Here is a 17,500-nt window from a genome sequence, read left to right on the forward strand (position 1 = left end):
CATTGCCCTGCTTGCTAGGGCAATGTCACTGTCCCTTGCCTCTGGCATTCATGAGCGACATTTAAACCTTTAAGGACAGTAATCCATTAGAAGGTATAAGCAGTATGCTTCACTGTTTATTGAATTAGGTTTATGGATATATTTAATATCTTGACATATACGGGACTTTAAGAATAGTGATTTTGAGTACTTCACTTTTATCATTCATTCCTATTTCTCCTATAGTAATTGAATTTTCAATATCTCGCCTGTTTCTCTTTCTATTTATTCTTTGGTCTTTTTTTAATATTGTCAGCTAATAGTAGATTTTTTTGTTTGCTATAAACAATTACTTAATGTTTGCGTTCCTTGCCCACTGCCTTTAAAGTTTAAAGCCTACTCATGAATAACAGTGGAAAGGGACAGTGATATTGCCCTAGAGACTGACCTTATATACATATGATCAGTGCCCAAGCCACCTCTCCACCCAAGCTAGGACCACGGAGGGCCAGGCAATGGGTGCTAATGACTCATGAGATAGACCAAATTCTCCCCCAATCACCCCATCCATAGCTCAAAAGGATGGCGAGGTTGGAGCGAGCAAAGGAACTAATGAGTTTGAGCGGGACTCGAACCCCAGTCTGGCGATCACCAGGCAAGGACGTTACCAACAGGCCACCACAACCATTAGGACATGGTATTGTGCAAGAAGTCTGTTCCCCTTTTTAGTTATTCTTTAGTACTTTTTCAGTAGTTTTAGCCAGTAATTGATTGTATTGTTTGTTATAAACATTTATTGTTTGTCTGTTTGTCCTTCCGTTCTTTGTCCATTGTCTTTCGTCCCAGTCTTCTGGAACTAAGGTATGGTGCAAGAAGGCCTGGAGGTCATATATATATATATATATATATATATATATATATATATATATATACTGTATATATATATATATATATATATATGTATGTATTTATATATAGTATATATATATATTTATGTTTATACAGTGTATATATATGTATATGTATATATATATATATATATATATATATATATATAGATATACACTGTTTATGTATAGATATAAATATTTATATATATATATATATATTTGTGTATATATACTGAATATATATATATATATATGTATACATATATATATATATGTATACATATATATATATATATATATGTATACATACATATATATATATATATATATATATATATATATATATATATATATATATATATATATATATATATATATATATATATTAGCCTTTTAGGGCCTCCGTTCTCATATAGAGAAATCTCAAGTTATCCAAATAATTATTACTTTGAGATATAGATTTTGAAATTTTACAATTTCTCGTGTCTGGAAAATCTCCGTTTCTGAGTTTTAATGGAAGATCTGACTTACGTACCTCGGATAAGAAAATGAGAAACGAAATCTATTCTTTTTCTCGAATTTACTGCTATGTTTTTTTCCGCTCGGTTTCCCCAACCCGGGAAACAAGCCTTCGTTAAATACCATATCTCAGAGGATATTCATAATGTCCTTTTTATGATATTTTCAGGATATTTTCAGGACATTCTTTCGGTTAAGTAATGCGCCTTTGAAATTTTACGAAGCGGAAAATAATTTTTTTTTGAATTTCGAAGATAATTTTCTAGGCGAAGATATCATGATAGTCATCGTCTGGGATATATCTTCATGAGGAAAGGGTTAATAAGTAGGTGTTTGGTTATGGGGGTATGAACCCTTTCTGATTGGTGGATACCTTGAATTTTATATATATATATATATATATATATATATATATATGTACATATATAATATATATATATATATATATATATATATATATATATGTACAGTACATATATACTATATATGTATATATATATATATATATATATATATATATATATATATATATATATATATATCCATTTCTGAATGGGAATACCTTAACGTGGTGAAAGGGTTCGCGTATCGCCAAGATCAGCAAAGCTGTACTAGTCAGGGCCACCCATACTAGGTTGGTTTACTGTATGTGAAAGTATGAACAATGAGATGATATGAACAATCAAAATAAAATACTCTAAGACCAGTAACAACATTAAAACATATCTTTTATTTATAAACTATTAAAAGACTTTATGTCAGCCTGTTCAACATACAAACATTAGCATTATCTCATTGGTGTGTTTGTTTGTTTGTCTGTCTGGTCATTTCCTGTATTCTCTGTCTCTAATTAAACTTCTCATCAATATCCGTGACCCTTTCCAGAGCGAGGTTCTGGAAATATTTATATGGTTTACTTCCATAGCCTCGGTCGTAAGCTTCCTAGATATTGTTTACTTAGTGTTTTTTTTTTTTTTTTTTTTTTTTTTTGTTATTTACTCTTTTGAAGGAAATGCTGAACGTCGATGAGGTTTTTATATCTGTTTTTAGAATTATTTATTGTTAATTTATTCTCATTATTTGTTTATTTCCGTATTTCCTTTCCTCACTGGGCTATTTTTCCCTATTGGAGCCCTTGGGCTTATAACATCTTGCTTTTCCAACTAGGGTTGTAGCTTGGCTAATAATAATAATAATAATAATAATAATAATAATAATAGATGAATAATCTTTTTCATAAAGAAAAAGTTTAATTTTGTTATATTGAAATACAGTCCTACATTTACTATAGATATTAATCAATTCACTGGAAGGTGAAAGGGTTTGTGAATCACCATGATCAGCAAGTCTCTACTATTTAGGACCTTCCATACTAGGTTGGTTAGCTGAGAGCGACCAGAGTAAAATCTCCCACCATCACCAATCCGCAGTAGCCAGCGTGGTGATGAAAATGCTCAAATTCTAGACATGACTATTGATATGCCTGAGGCCTTTGTCTTGCAGTGGACTAGAAACAACTGCAATTGTTTTAGTTTCTGTTAGCCAGGGCCACTCATACTAGGTTGGTTTGCTGTGAGCGATCAGACTAAAGTCTCCCATCATCACCAGTCCTTGATGAAAATGGCCAAACCCCAGACATGCCTGAGGCCTTTGTCCTGCAGTGGACTAGAAACAACTGCAATTGTTTTAGTTTCTGTTAGCCAGGGCCACCCATACTAGGTTGGTTTGCTGTGAACGATCATTCCAAAGTCTCCCACCATCACCAGTCCGCAGTGCGCAGCGTCATGATGAAAATGGCCTATTCCCAGACATGTCTGAGGCATTAGTCCTACAGTGGACTAGAAACGGCTGTATTTTGTTGTTGTTGTTGTTGTTGTATGTTAGAAGGTTGCAGGCTGTCTCCTGAATTTCACAATTATGTTGCTAGCCCGACTTGTAGGCCTATATTATTTCCCCTGGAATTCCCCCTTCCTTAAATTTAGTTATTTTTTTTTATTATACATCAAACAGAATTTAATAACAAAGAGGTTGAAAATGTTTTTGGACGAGTTATCTTAACGAAATGACTTTTTAAACGTTATTAACTTTCTGCAGGATACTGGGTATATCAGTTATTTCAAATGGACATATTTCGAAAATAGTTTTGGACAAGTTAACTTCTCAACAATTTTTTTTTTAAACGTCACTAAATTTCTCCAGAATACAGGAGAAATCAATTATTTCAAATGGACATATTTTGAAAATTATTTTGGACAAATTAACTTCTCAGCAAAATTACTTTTTAAACGTCACTAAATTCTCCAGAATACAGGTGAAATCAATTATTTCAAATGGACATATTTTGAAAATAGTTTTGGACAAGTTAACTTCTCAACAATTTTTTTTTCTTTTTAAAACGTCACTAAATTTCTCCAGAATACAGGAGAAATCAATTATTTCAAATGGGTATATTTTTAGAATAATTTTGGACAAATTAACTTGTCAGCAAAATTACTTTTTAAAACGTCACTATATTTCTGCAGAATACAGGAGAAATCAATTATTTCAAATGGACATATTTTGAAAATAATATTGGACAAATTAGATTCTCAGGAAAATTACATTTTAAACGTCACTATATTTCTGCAGAATACAGGAGAAATCAATTATTTCAAATGGACATATTTTGAAAATAATATTGGACAGATTAACTTCTCAGCAAAATTACTTTTTAAATTTCTGCAGCACACTGGTAACTATTCAGTACTGGATGGAATGGTAGGCCATAGTACGGCAGCGAAACTCGGCTATAATAAACGTGGAAAGGAGTACTGTTCGTGAAGGCCTAATCCTTCTGGCTCAGGTCAGAGGAGGAAATGAAAATGAATAATTTGGTGGTTCAGCTGAACCTGTTTCGTAGAGGAAGGATGCTCATACAATGAAAAAAAAAAGGGGAAACTGGAGAAAGATGTCTTAACCGTGAGAGTAAATGAAAAGAAACGTTTGCATTTTACTGTAACATTCAATGAAAAACGTATGCATTTTACTGTGACATTCAATGAGAAACGTTTGCATTTTACTGTGACATTCAATGAAAAACGTTTGCATTTTACTGTGACATTCAATGAAAAACGTTTGCATATTACTGTGACATTCAATGAGAAACGTTTGCATTTTACTGTGACATTCAATGAGAAACGTTTGCATTTTACTGTGACATTCAATGAGAAACGTTTGCATTTTACTGTGACATTCAGTGGAAAACGTTTGCATTTTACTGTGACATTCAATGAGAAACGTTTGCATTTTACTGTGACATTCAGTGGAAAACGTTTGCATTTTACTGTGACATGCAATGAAAAACGTTTGCATTTTACTGTAACATTCAGTGGAAAACGTTTGCATTTTACTGTGACATGCAATGAAAAACGTTTGCATTTTACTGTAACATTCAATGAAAAACGTTTGCATTTTACTGTAACATTCAATGAAAAACGTTTGCATTTTACTGTGACATTCAATGAGAAACGTTTGCATTTTACTGTGACATTCAATGAGAAACGTTTGCATTTTACTGTGACATTCAATGAGAAACGTTTGCATTTTACTGTGACATTCAGTGGAAAACGTTTGCATTTTACTGTGACATGCAATGAAAAACGTTTGCATTTTACTGTAACATTCAGTGGAAAACGTTTGCATTTTACTGTGACATGCAATGAAAAACGTTTGCATTTTACTGTAACATTCAATGAAAAACGTTTGCATTTTACTGTAACATTCAATGAAAAACGTTTGCATTTTACTGTGACGCACTGAAAAACGTTTGCATTTTACTGTAACATTCAATGAAAAACGTTTGCATTTTACTGTAACATTCAATGAAAAACGTTTGCATTTTACTGTGACATCCAATGAAAAACGTTTACATTTTACTGTGACATTCAATGAAAAACATATTCATTTTACTGTGATATTCAATGAAAAACGTTTGCATTTTACTGTGACAGTCAATGAGAAATGTCTGCACTTTTCTGTGACACTAAATGAAAAATTTTGCATTTTTCTGTGACACTAAATGAAAAGATAGAGTTGAATTCTACTATGACAGTGATTGAAAAGAAAGTTACATTTTTCTGTAATAGTAAATGAAAAGAAAGATGCTTTGAATAGATAGGATCCACAACAATAGATTTCAAAGTCTGGAAAAAATATCTGGAGGAAAATCTTGCACAAACTTTTGGGAATGGAGCTAAACCTTAGAATATGCCAATAGCAATGATAAATGATTCAGTGCAATCTCACAGAGATGGTGACCAATCATCTCCCTTATATGATAAAGAGCAAGTGTCTGGCTATATATATATATATATATATATATATATATATATATATATATATATATATATATATATATATATATATTTCTCCTGTCACACTGAGCAGCATGACTATGTCTCTCCTTGTCCCTTGGGTAGAGGGAGTAGTCATACACTGGTGAGGGGGTATCCCGAAAGGAGGTACACTCGGAAACCACAATCTCCCACAAATTGCCCAAATTAACGTGATGTAGATAGGAAAGGGGGAGTGGGTGGGATAGGTTGAATTTTTGTGTGCGTGGTTGTGCATATCTAACTATTTAGCCGTCAATTTTGACTGGTCGCGTACGTGTGGGCATATCTGTCTAAATGTTTATCCGTCATTTTTTACGGGTCACGTACGCGTTGGCATATCTATGCAAATATTTAGCCATCATTTTTGACGGGTCGCGTCTGGGTATATCTATCTAAATATTTATCCGTGATTTTAACGAGTGCATATATGCATAACTAAATGTTTATCCGTCTTTTTTGATGGTTCGTGTACGCTTTGCCCTATCTATGTAGTTATTTAGCCATCATTTTTTATGGGTCGTATACACGTAGGCGTGACTAGATATTTAGCCGTCTGCCTTGACTGGTTGTGTACACGCGGCCATAACCAAATATTTAGCCATCATTCTTGACGGGTCGTGTACACGTGGGTATAACTAAATATTTAGCCATCATTCTTGACGAGTCATGTACACGTGGGCATATTTAAATATTTAGCCATCATTCTTGACGGATCGTGTACACTTGGTCATAACGAAATATTTAGCCATCATTCTTGACGGATTGTGTACACTTGGTCATAACGAAATATTTAGCCATCATTTTTGACGGATCGTGTACACTTGGTCATAACGAAATATTTAGCCATCATTTTTGACGGGTCGTGTACACTTGGGCATAACTAAATATTTAGCCGTCATTTTTGACGGGTCGTGTACGCATTAGCATATCTGTAATTATTTAGCCATCATTTTTACGGGTCGTGTACACTTGGGCATAACTAAATATTTAGCCGTCATTTTTGACGGGTCGTGTACGCATTGGAATATCTGTAATTATTTAGCCATCATTTTTGACGGGTCGTGTACACTTGGCCATAACTAAATATTTAGCCATCATTCTTGACGGGTCGTGTACACGTGGACATAACAAAATATTTAGCCATCATTCTTGACGGATCGTGTACACTTGGTCATAACGAAATATTTAGCCATCATTTTTGATGGGTCGTGTACACGTGGGCATAATTAAATATTTAGCCATCATTTTTGACGGGTCGTGTACACGTGGGCATAACTAAATATTTAGCCATCATTCTTGACGGGTCGTGTACACTTGGTCATAACGAAATATTTAGCCATCATTCTTGACGGATCGTGTACACTTGGTCATAACGAAATATTTAGCCATCATTTTTGATGGGTCGTGTACACGTGGGCATAATTAAATATTTAGCCATCATTCTTGACGGGTCGTGTACACTTGGTCATAACGAAATATTTAGCCATCATTCTTGACGGATCGTGTACACTTGGTCATAACGAAATATTTAGCCATCATTTTTGACGGGTCGTGTACACGTGGGCATAACTAAATATTTAGCCATCATTCTTGACGGATCGTGTACACTTGGTCATAACGAAATATTTAGCCATCATTCTTGACGGATCGTGTACACTTGGTCATAACGAAATATTTAGCCATCATTCTTGACGGATCGTGTACACTTGGTCATAACGAAATATTTAGCCATCATTTTTGACGGGTCATGTACACGTTGGCATATCTAGATATTCAGCCGTCATTCTTGACGGGTCGTGTACACTTGGGCATAATTAAATATTTAGCCATCATTTTTGACGGGTCATGTACACGTTGGCATATCTAGATATTCAGCCGTCATTCTTGACGGGTCGTGTACACGTGGGCATAACTAAATATTTAGCCATCATTCTTGACGGGTCATGTACACGTTGGCATATCTAGATATTCAGCCGTCATTCTTGACGGGTCGTGTACACTTGGGCATAATTAAATATTTAGCCATAATTTTTGACGGGTCGTGTACACTTGGGCATAACTAAATATTTAGCCATCATTCTTGACGGGTCATGTACACGTGGGCATATTTAAATATTTAGCCATCATTTTTGACGGGTCGTATACACTTGGTCATAACGAAATATTTAGCCATCATTCTTGACGGATCGTGTACACTTGGTCATAACGAAATATTTAGCCATCATTTTTGACGGGTCATGTACACGTGGGCCTATTTAAATATTTAGCCATCATTCTTGACGGATCGTGTACACTTGGTCATAACGAAATATTTAGCCATCATTTTTGACGGGTCGTGTACACTTGGGCATAACTAAATATTTAGCCGTCATTTTTGACGGGTCGTGTACACTTGGTCATAACGAAATATTTAGCCATCATTTTTGACGGATCGTGTACACTTGGTCATAACGAAATATTTAGCCATCATTCTTGACGGATCGTGTACACTTGGTCATAACGAAATATTTAGCCATCATTCTTGACGGATCGTGTACACTTGGTCATAACGAAATATTTACCCATCATTTTTGACGGATCGTGTACACTTGGTCATAACGAAATATTTAGCCATCATTTTTGACGGGTCGTGTACACTTGGGCATAACTAAATATTTAGCCATCATTCTTGACGGGTCATGTACACGTGGGCCTATTTAAATATTTAGCCATCATTCTTGACGGATCGTGTACACTTGGTCATAACGAAATATTTAGCCATCATTCTTGACGGATCGTGTACACTTGGTCATAACGAAATATTTAGCCATCATTCTTGACGGATCGTATACACTTGGTCATAACGAAATATTTAGCCATCATTTTTGACGGATCGTGTACACTTGGTCATAACGAAATATTTAGCCATCATTTTTGTCGGGTCGTGTACACTTGGGCATAACTAAATATTTAGCCGTCATTTTTGACGGGTCGTGTACGCATTAGCATATCTGTAATTATTTAGCCATCATTTTTACGGGTCGTGTACACTTGGGCATAACTAAATATTTAGCCGTCATTTTTGACGGGTCGTGTACGCATTGGAATATCTGTAATTATTTAGCCATCATTTTTGACGGGTCGTGTACACTTGGCCATAACTAAATATTTAGCCATCATTCTTGACGGGTCGTGTACACTTGGCCATAACTAAATATTTAGCCATCATTTTTGACGGATCGTGTACACTTGGTCATAACGAAATATTTAGCCATCATTTTTGACGGGTCGTGTACACTTGGTCATAACGAAATATTTAGCCATCATTTTTGACGGGTCGTGTACACTTGGTCATAACGAAATATTTAGCCATCATTTTTGACGGATCGTGTACACTTGGTCATAACGAAATATTTAGCCATCATTCTTGACGGATCGTGTACACTTGGTCATAACGAAATATTTAGCCATCATTCTTGACGGATCGTGTACACTTGGTCATAACGAAATATTTAGCCATCATTTTTGACGGGTCGTGTACACGTGGGCATAACTAAATATTTAGCCATCATTCTTGACGGATCGTGTACACTTGGTCATAACGAAATATTTAGCCATCATTTTTGATGGGTCGTGTACACGTGGGCATAATTAAATATTTAGCCGTCATTCTTGACGGGTCATGTACACGTGAGCATATTTAAATATTTAGCCATCATTTTTTATGAGTCGTGTACACGTGGGCATAACTAAATATTTAGCCGTCATTTTTGACGGGTCGTGTACACGTGGGCAAAACGAAATATTTAGCCATCATTTTTGATGGGTCGTGTACACGTGGGCATAATTAAATATTTAGCCATCATTTTTGACGGATCGTGTACACTTGGTCATAACGAAATATTTAGCCATCATTTTTGACGGGTCGTGTACACTTGGTCATAACGAAATATTTAACCATCATTTTTGACGGGTCGTGTACACTTGGTCATAACGAAATATTTAGCCATCATTTTTGATGGGTCGTGTACACTTGGCAATAACTAAATATTTAGCCGTCATTCTTGACGGGTCGTGTACACTTGGTCATAACGAAATATTTAGCCATCATTTTTGATGGGTCGTGTACACGAGGACATAATTAAATATTTAGCCGTCATTCTTGACGGGTCGTGTACACGTGGGCAAAACGAAATATTTAGCCATCATTTTTGATGGGTCGTGTACACTTGGTCATAACGAAATATTTAGCCATCATTTTTGATGGGTCGTGTATAGGCGGGCATAACTAAATATTTAGCCATCATTCTTGGCGGGTTATGTACACGTTGGCATATCTAAATATTCAGCCGTCATTTTTGACGGGTCGTGTACACGTTGGCTTATCTAAATATTCAGCCATCATTTTTATGGGTCGTGTACACGGGGCATAACGATATATTTAGCCATCATTCTTGACGGGCCATGTACACGCGGGCATATTTAAATATTTAGCCATCATTTTTATGTGTCGTGTATACCCGGGTATAGCTAAATATTTAGCCATCATTTTTGACGGGCCGTGTACACGTGGGCATAACTAAATATTTAGCCATCATTCTTGACGGGTCGTGTACACGTGGGCATAACGAAATATTTAGCCATCATTTTTGATGGGTCGTGTACACTTGGTCATAACGAAATATTTAGCCATCATTTTTGATGGGTCGTGTATAGGCGGGCATAACTAAATATTTAGCCATCATTCTTGGCGGGTTATGTACACGTTGGCATATCTAAATATTCAGCCGTCATTTTTGACGGGTCGTGTACACGTTGGCTTATCTAAATATTCAGCCATCATTTTTATGGGTCGTGTACACGGGGCATAACGATATATTTAGCCATCATTCTTGACGGGCCATGTACACGCGGGCATATTTAAATATTTAGCCATCATTTTTATGTGTCGTGTATACCCGGGTATAGCTAAATATTTAGCCATCATTTTTGACGGGCCGTGTACACGTGGGCATAACTAAATATTTAGCCATCATTCTTGACGGGTCGTGTACACGTGGGCATAACGAAATATTTAGCCATCATTTTTGACGGACCGTGTACACGTGGGCATAACTAAATATTTAGCCATTTTTGACGGGCCGCATACACGTAGGTCCATCTATGTACATTTTTATCCTCCATTCTTGACGGGTAGCATAAGCCATTTGAGGAATAATCACGTAAACGCCCTTTCTCCCATTGGTGTATTGGCTCCAGAAGGTGTTGCCCTCACCGTTTTGAGCTGGGAATTTAGGCTGGCAAGGCTAGGCCCTCTTCCCAAATCCCCCAAGATTAATGGTGGTTGTTGGTTGGGACGGTAGAGAAGCCTCCGGCGTCTATAGTTTCTCTTCTTAGACTTTATACAGGGTTTGGAAAACCCAATATTGCTTGGCTTCATAGGACGGTTATTATTCTATAATGAAAATGTGATTGATGGTAGATATTGAATGTCTACTGGAATGTATAATTCATACGTTCATGCCATGTATTTACTGCGTGTATGTGTATATACAGTATATATATATATATATATATATATATATATATATATATATATATATATATATTTATTTATTTTAATGTTGTTACTGTTATAAAAAAAATTTTTTATTGTTAATTACTTCTCTTATTTCCTTGTGTCCTTTCCTCACTGGGCTACTTTCCCTGTTGGAGCCCCTGGGCTTATAGCATCCGGCTTTTCCAACTAGGTTTGTAGCTTAGCAAGTAATATTGATAATATTAATGTCATGTCCGAGTCCTTTGTCCTGCTGTGGACTAGAAACGGCTGCATTTGTTGTTGAAGACTATTTTCAGGGTAAATATTGGAAAATCAAGTTCTGAAATACTATGTGAAGAGATAAGCCTCAATAGCATTAATTTTCAAAAAAAAAAAAAAAAATGTTCTAAATGAAAATCAAAAAGGAAAAATTTGTATTGTACATCATCGCGTGGCAAAAAGAAAATATGAATGAATAAAAGGAAGGAGGGAAATTGTGTCCCAATTCCTCTCGTTATTTTTGACTCCCGGTGTTTGCAATTTTTCGGTGGGAGTAGAAACTGCAAAAAGGGTATTGGACAACCATGAAAAACACGCGTTCTTCTCCATTCAATAACGGGAAAATTATTGAACAAAAGCAATGCGAAATTGTTTCAAGATACGAAATGGTCAAATGCGAAAAGTTAAAATGTACCAAGATACGAAAGGGTCAAATTTGAAAGGTTAAAATATACCTAGATACGAAAAGGTTAAATTTGAAAAGTTAAAATGTACCAAGATTCGAAATGGTAAAATTCAAAAGGTGGTTAAAATGTACCAAGATACGAAATGGTCAAATTCAAAAGATGGTTAAAATGTACCTAGATACGAAATGGTCAAATTTGAAAGATGGTAAAAACGTACCAAGATTCGAAATGGTTAAATTCGAAAGGTTAAAATGTACCAAAATACGAAATGGTCGAATTTGAAAGTTTGAAATGTACCAAGATACGAAATGGTCAAATTCGAAAGGTTAAAATGTATCAAGAATCATCATAGACAAATCTTTATTATAATCCACTTGTCTATTAAAGGTTTTGAAGACCGTTCATGAATGGCAGAGGCAAGGAACAGTGACATTGCCCTAGCAATCAGGACAATGCCTTAGAGACTGACCATATATAATCAGCGTCCAAGCCTCCTCTCCACCCAAGCTAGGACCAGGGAGGGCCAGGCAATGGCTGGTGATGACTCAGCAGATAGACATATAGGCTCCCCAAAGCCCCCCAACCTTAGCTCACAAGGATGGTAAGGTTGCAGACACTAATGGCGCTAACGAGTCTGAGCTGGACTCGAACCCCCGTCTGGCAAACACCAGACAGAGACGTTACCAGTCAGGCCACAACAATAGGCTACCATAAATATCCTCACAGTTTCCTTTGCTTTGTTGTTGTTTTATCAATAAAAAAAAAGAATATATATATATATATATATATATATATATGTATATATATATATATATATATATATATATATATATATATATATATATATATATATATATATATATATAGTTTTCGGCGATCCTTTCGTAAATATAACACAAAATAGGATATTTTGGAACTCGTAAAAAGTTATGATTATTTCCAAACCGCGTGAAGGACACTCGATACATTTTTAATCTTATTAATAAGATTAGTCTTCATCCTATGAAATTTTCCCCATGTTTGCAAAACATGTCTGGCAAAACACTAGAGACCGTTTCCAGAATGAGTTATCGTCCTCAAAATTCCTCCCATGTAAGCAAATGCGAAGTGTAAAATTCCAAAAAAAAAAAAAAAAAAAAAAAAAAAAAAAAAAAAAAAAAAAAAAAAAAAAAAAAAACCTTTTTCGTCAATTTGCATGAGAGTTAAAAGCGAAAAAAAAAAACCACTAGAAAAGTGTTCTGCAAATTGAAAGAGTAAAAAATTGATGGCGTTTTAGATTTTTAGAATTCTTTTCTCACAGGTTTCAACTATAAAAATACGAGGGGAAAATACTAAAAAAAGGAATAAAGATTGGTTGAGTGGCCTTATCTTCGTTGAACATCAGCCAGGAGATATCAGACATGAATGAATCATAGCTGGTTAGATATGAATGACTTTCTAGAATGAAGGAAAGAATAATCTGGCGCTCTTTCACTTTCATGATGTGATGAATAAGGGACGGGAGTCTGCTGTCGTGAAATATATATATTGAGACGATTTCGGTTTTTGTATTGGTGAAAATGAATGCCGTTATGTTAGTAAAAGGAGATGTGCAAAGTTTATATCAATGGTTTTAATTTTTTTTTTTTTTTTTTTAATTTTTTTTTTTAGAAAACTTTGATATATATAGAAACTTTAAGTTTTTATATTGAGACAAATTATTGCCATTATGTTAGTAAGAGAAAATTTGGCAAACTTTATGTGTGTGTGTGTGTGTGTGTGTGTGTGTGTGTGTGTGTGTGTGTGTGTGTGTGTGTTTTAAGAAAACTGATGTATATAGAAACTATTTCGGTTTTTATATTGATAAAAATTATTGCCATTTTGTTAGTAAAAGAAAGTTTGCAAACTTTATATCAATGGTATAAATAAAATATTTGTTATGTAAAATTTCGATATATATAGAAACTATTTAGAATTTTTATTGATGAAAATTATTTTCATTACGGTAGTAATAGAAAGTTTGCAAACTTTATATAAATATAAGTAAAATTATATTTTGGGGGGATATTTTTATATATTCACTTATAAGGAAGGGAAAATGAGTTGCATGAATATTAATATAGGATAAGTATTCTGTTGGTTATTTTTATTATTTTTGTTTCGTTCGTGAAATTGATTGCCATTATGTTAGTAAAAGAAATTTTCCAAACCTTATGTAAATAGTGTAAGTAAAATATATTACTTTACATCAATGGTATAAATATAATACTTTAACTTTAAATTATATGTATAAGTAAAATTATTTTTTTTTTCAATAAAACAAGAGTATTTATTCACTTGAAAGGAAAGCCTGTGTTCTGTGATTTAAATGAATATCAATATAGGAAAAGTATTCTGTTGGTTATTTTTATTTTTTTCATTTCCTCTATGAAATGAATAAGAAAATAATATAAAAACAAATTAGAAAATCAGACTTACCATATAAATTTCATCTAAAAATAACAGAAACTAGTGGGCCACTAAGTAGAGCGCAGACCTCCGCCGCGGCATCTTATTTCTCGACCTTGACCTTGACCTTGACCTTAAGTTGTATTAATTGGCGTGGATTTTTATACTCACATATGAACCAAGTTTGAAGTCTCTGTAATAACGATGTCCAAAGATATGGGTGATTACGTGAATTGGACATTTTGCATGACCGTGACCTTGACCTTCCAAAATTTTATCATTTTCAGATTGACATAATAGTTAATCCATACAAGCTTCCTTCTATTATTTTCAGATTTACATAACAGTTAATCCATACAAACTTCTTTTTCTTCGATTAAAAATGTGACCAGGAAGCTGTTCACAAACACACACACACACACACAAACAGGGGGTTAAACATAACCTCCTTCCAACTTCGTTTGCGGAGGTAATTGCCATGTAATCATCAGGTTTTTAATTAAGTATAAACGTATAAACACTAAAAAATTAAATTTTCACGATTCCTAAATCTTTCGATAAATCCAAATAGAATTTTTATCATCAAACACTAAAAAAAGCTTTTATAATTCCTACATCTTTCGATAAATCCAGAGAATTTTTATCACCAAAGACTAAATTCTTTCATAATTTCTACATCTTTCGATAAATCTAAATAGAATTTTTATCATTAAACACTGTAGACAAAACTTTCATAACCTACATCATTCTATAAATCCAGAGAATTTTTATCACCAAAGACTAAAAAAACTTTTATAATTCCTACATTTTTTGATAAATCCAGAGAATTTTTATCACCAAAGACCAAATTCTTTCAAAATTTCTACATCTTTCCATAAATCCAAAAAGAATTTTTATCATCTACATCTTTCTATAAATCCAAATAGAATTTTCATCACCAAACTCTAAAAAACTCATAATTCCTACATCTTTTGATAAATCCAGAGAATTTTTATCACCAAAGACTAAATTATTTCAAAATTTCTGCCTCTTTCGATAAATCCAAATAGAATTTTTATCACCAAACACTAGAAATGAAATTTCATAATTCCTACATCTTTCGATAAATCCAAACAGAATTTTCATCACCAAACTAAAAAAAATTCATAATCCCCACATCTTTTGATAAATCCAGAGAATTTTTATCACCAAGGACTAAATTCTTTCAAAATTTCTACATCTTTCGATAAATCCAAATAGAATTTTTATCACCAAAATTTAAAAAAACTCATAATTCCTACATCTTTCTATAAATCCAAATAGAATTTTTATCACCAAACACTAGAAAAAAAAATTTCATAATTCCTACACCTTTCTATATAAATCCAAATAGAATTTTCATCACTAAACTCTAAAAAAAACTTTCGTAATCCCTACATCTTTCGATAAATCCAAACAGAAATTTTTATCACCAACCTATCTTCCCTTTTCCCCTCTTCCCTCCATCATCACGTCCCTCACTTCTATCTTTAGCGTCCTTTCATCCTTCCTGGATGTGTCAGGACTTACTTTTAACTAATCTAGCCCGCCATAAATCCACCGCTATATTGGTTTTCTCTCTTGGCCGGCAAAATTTTCAGCTCAAGCGCCCTTTTTAATCAATTGATCACTAGATGACAAAATTGTGTGTTGTGGGAGCCGTTTTTTATTTTTTATTTTTTTAATCTTTGCAAGTTCGAGGGGATATATCTATTCTTTTATGTGATTATTATTATTATTATAATTATTATTATTATTATTATTATTATTATTATTATTATTATTATTATTACTCTCAACATTTTAAGTACAGTATATAATTATTATTATTATTATTATTATTATTATTATTATTATTATTATTATTATTATTACTCCCTCAAAATTTTAAAGCTCTTAGTAAATACAGTATATAAATATTATTATTATTATTATTATTATTATTATTATTATTATTATTATTATTCATTCATTCATTCATTCTTTCCTCAACCTTTTAAAATTCTCAGTAAATATGTAAATGTTAATAATAATAATAATAATAATAATAATAATAATAATAATAATAATATTATTATTATTATTGTTATTATTATTATTATAATTATCATTATTATCTTCATCATCATCATCATCATCATCATCAGTTTTGGTCAATGACTGGCAGTTTACGTCCCTTTTTATTATCATAAATTTCTTTCTTCAATAGATTATTTTTCTCTAGAAATCCGAATATAGCTCTCATTGATATCTTTGCTTCCTCTCTTACAATTTCAGCTTTATCGAAAGTTCTCAACGTTTTACTCATAAAAGGAACACCGCATATCTCTCCGGTTAAAGTTTTACTTTCATAACCTTTCACAAGTTTTATGATCCGTCATAAGTTTTATATCAGTCAGATATAAGTTGATTCTGCTGATGTTGCTGTTCCTAGAATATTTTATTTAAATTGTTAATAACTTCTCTTTTGATTTCCTTATTCCTTTCCTCACTGGGCTATTGTTCTTGTTGGAGCCCTCCTGATTATAGCTATGTGCTTTTGCAACTAGGGTTATAGTTTAGCAAGTAATAATAATAATAATAATAATAATAATAATGTAACTGCATCCATCTTGTATTTCACTTTCTTCCCCAATTGATTTGTGTCTTCATTGTGGCCTATTTGGTAACGTCCTTGGCTGTTGATCGCCAGACTGGGGTTCGAGTCCCGCTCAAACTTGTCAGTTTGGTAACTGTAACCTCGCCATCCTTGTGAGCTAAGGATGGTGGTTTTTGGGGGGAGCCTATAGGTCTATTTGCTGAGTCATCAGCAACTATTACTTGGCCCTCCCTGGTCTTAGCTTAGGTGGAGAGGTGGCTAGGGCGCTGATCATATGTATATATGGTCAGTCTCTAGGGCATTGTCCTACTTGCTAAGGCAATGTCGCTGTCCCTTGCCTCTGCCATTCATCAGCGGCTTTTAAACCTCATGCGGTGCGCTGTTTGCATAACTGAAGTTCTTCTGCAGCACTCCTTTTGGAACCTGCAGTAGCTGCACCCACTTTTTAGCCTTAACCTTAACCTCCAACCTAAAACTTATTTCTCTCACAG

The sequence above is a fragment of the Palaemon carinicauda genome, chromosome 28 (genome assembly GCF_036898095.1).
Source record: "Palaemon carinicauda isolate YSFRI2023 chromosome 28, ASM3689809v2, whole genome shotgun sequence".
In the NCBI taxonomy this organism is placed as follows: domain Eukaryota; kingdom Metazoa; phylum Arthropoda; class Malacostraca; order Decapoda; family Palaemonidae; genus Palaemon; species Palaemon carinicauda.